General features: G+C 48.9%; 1 protein-coding gene across 14 annotated transcripts in view; it reads left to right on the forward strand.

The window, feature by feature from the left end:
- LOC108285291 (zinc finger protein 224) overlaps nucleotides 1-2,770 on the forward strand; it is a 54,438-nt gene that overhangs the window by 37,950 nt on the left and 13,718 nt on the right. Inside the window, exon 1 of one of the 14 annotated variants that reach the window (XM_037729181.1) lies at nucleotides 1,375-1,589. The exons of 12 other annotated variants lie outside the window; for them this stretch is intronic. The gene's annotated coding sequence lies outside the window, so the exon portion shown is untranslated. Of the gene's footprint in view, nucleotides 1-1,374; nucleotides 1,590-2,770 lie in introns of those variants that run through there. One more of the 14 variants, XM_037729182.1, reaches the window with a different exon arrangement.

Consider the following 2,770-nt stretch of genomic DNA (forward strand, 5'->3'; position numbering starts at 1 on the left):
TCACCATGTTGACCAGGATGGTCTCGATCTCTTGACCTCGTGATCCACCCGCCTCGGCCTCCCACAGTGCTGGGATTACAGGCTTGAGCCACCGCGCCCGGCCTACAACAGCTATCTTAGCTATCATTTTTAGAAATAGAAAATAGCCAATGTGGTGGCAGGCACTGTAGTCCCAGTTACTTGGGAGGCTGAAGTAGGAGGATCACTTGAGCCCAGGAGTTCTGAGGTGTATCGAGTTATGTCCGCCGGGTGCCCACACTAAGTTGACATCAACGTGGTGAGCTCCCAGGAGCACGGGACCACCATGTTGCCTCAGGAGGGGTAAATTGGCCCAAGGTGGAAACAGAGCAGGTCAAAACTCCCATGCTGATCAGTAATGGGATGTTGCCTGTGAATAGCCACTGCAATCCTGCCTGCACAACATAGGGAGATCCCGTTTCCAATTTACACACACACACACACACACACACACACATTTTATACATAGATATAAAATAAGTATTGGAGAGGATATGGAGAAATTACTACCCTTACGCACTGAAGGTGGGAATGTAAAAATGGTGCAGTTGCTGTGACTGCTTAGTGGGTATGGAGTCTTTGGGGTGATGAAAATGTTTCCTAACTTTATTTGTACCAGATATCCTAAAATGGTGAATTTTACGTTTTGTGCATTACACCTCAATAGAGATGTTTTAAATAAAATACGTTAAATAAAATACGTTAAAATATTTTGTAGAGATAAAACAAGAAAGAAAAAACACCGAACGTTTTTGTTGAGAAAATATTTGCGAGATAAAATGTTAATATCATGAATATTAAAACTGTGCTTGAAAAATGAGGGCTAAAAACCAAAAAACAGGAAAGTGGGCAAAACATCCGGATAATTTACAGAAAACGTAATAATGACATTTGAAAATATACAAGAATATTCCATTTTGTTTACAAGAGATATAAAACTACATGCCATTTCCTACTACTGGCAAAATCTTCAAATAATTATTTGAAGATTGTATCATCTTCCTTGTTCCCTTTCCAGTAACACTCCTGTCATCCCTAGAGGCGTTTAGACTGCAGGAATTCCTGCCTATAAGATATTTTCTCTTGGGTACTGGGGAGAGGGAAGGACGACTCTCAGGGTAGAAGTCCACATTTCCCAACAGGCGCTCGGGGATATGGGATCCGTTCCCCGTGAGAAGAGCAGCGAAGGGCTTTCCAATAGTTGGGAACACTACCCCTGGAGGGTGATGCTGCGGGAGTGCAGTCCAGACGCTCCGTAGAGTCGCGGTCAGTTTGACTCTGGCAGGCAGATCCAGGGGAGTTCTGGGAAGTGTAGTCCAGACGCTCAGTGGAGTAGCGGTCAGTTTGGCTACGGCAGGCGGATCCCGGGGCATTCTGGGAAGTGGAGTCCAAATACTCAGAGGCGTCGCGGGCGCTTCCGCTCGGGGATTGAGGTTGGTGCAGTTTGCCCGCGACAGTTTGGGTCAGTTCCGCGCCTTGAGGACCTTTCTGAATTTCCGGGACCTACGCCTTGGATTCTCAACGAACTGGTGATCGAATTAGGGGTAGAGGAGTCTCGCCGGAGAGTAGAGGTTTGGAGGGACGAGGGCCGCTGTTCTAGTTTTCGTCAAGCCCTTCTTGGGCACGGGGCTGTCCTCGCGTCCCGCGTGCATTGGTCGGGTCGCGTCTCACCTGGTTTCGGTGTTTCCGGGGCTCTGAGCTCGCGCATTCTGCCTCCCTGCACCCCACGCGCGTGGCCACTTCCTCCCGATATAACGTTGGGGTGTTCATCTCCTTGGGTCTGCCGTTACTGTTCTTTAAAATGGACACTTTAGGACCATCCTGATAGAATCGATTTGGGAACTGGAAGAGGTAACACAGATGAGAGCCTTAAATCAGTCCTCGTCACTTGGTGACTAGTGATCTCTTGTTAATTTCTCACGAAGGCTGTCAGATCCGCTGGTGGGGTCAGAGCTCCAGCTGCAGGGGCACCGGCCCTTCTCCCTGATCCCTGCAGGACGCTGGATGATCCCGGACGCCTTCTGACCTCTTTTTAGGAGAGCGAGGGTTGCGTGCGCTTCCAGGAAGGGACAGGAGAATTTAACTTTTATGGCAGGCACCTGTAGAGTCCCAGCTACTTGACGCGGTCAGGGTGTTTCACAGCCTTCTCCTTCCCCAACCCGACCATTCCAAAACAGCTGCAAGGAGGGACTTGGCTTCTGAGGGCAAAGCTCTACGTGAGTGGTCCTTGGTTCTTTTCTTTGTCAGAGATCCTCACCCCAACCGAGAGTGTATAGGATGTTTCCTTGAGCATGAGTGTTGATATTAAGTCTTAATTAATAACTTCATTCCAAGGGCTTATGCCACGCCGTGGCTCTGTGGAGAAGTATCCCTTTTTTCTATTTTAAAAACGAAAGTGAGACACAGGGCGCATAGGTACCCGACTAGTGAGAGGTGGAGCTGAGGTTGGAACCTAAGCAGTCTGGGTCAAAGCCCGATTTGATCTTCTCTTGGATACGTTCTCATTGAAGCAGAGGAACTAGCTGGACTCAGGTGGGGAAAGCAAGTTAGGGCTTTGGGAGGCCTAGGCGGGCGGATCAGAAGGTCAGGAGTTCGAGACTAGCCTGGCCAACATGGTGAAAGACCCGTCTCTACCAAAAAAATAAAAATAAAAAATTAGCCGGGAGTGGTAGCAGGTGCTTGTAATCCCAGCTACTCGGGAGGCTGAGGCAGGAGAATCGATTGAACCTGGGAGGCGAAGGTTGCAGTGAGT

The sequence above is a fragment of the Cebus imitator genome, unplaced genomic scaffold, assembly GCF_001604975.1.
Source record: "Cebus imitator isolate Cc_AM_T3 unplaced genomic scaffold, Cebus_imitator-1.0 Scaffold296, whole genome shotgun sequence".
In the NCBI taxonomy this organism is placed as follows: domain Eukaryota; kingdom Metazoa; phylum Chordata; class Mammalia; order Primates; family Cebidae; genus Cebus; species Cebus imitator.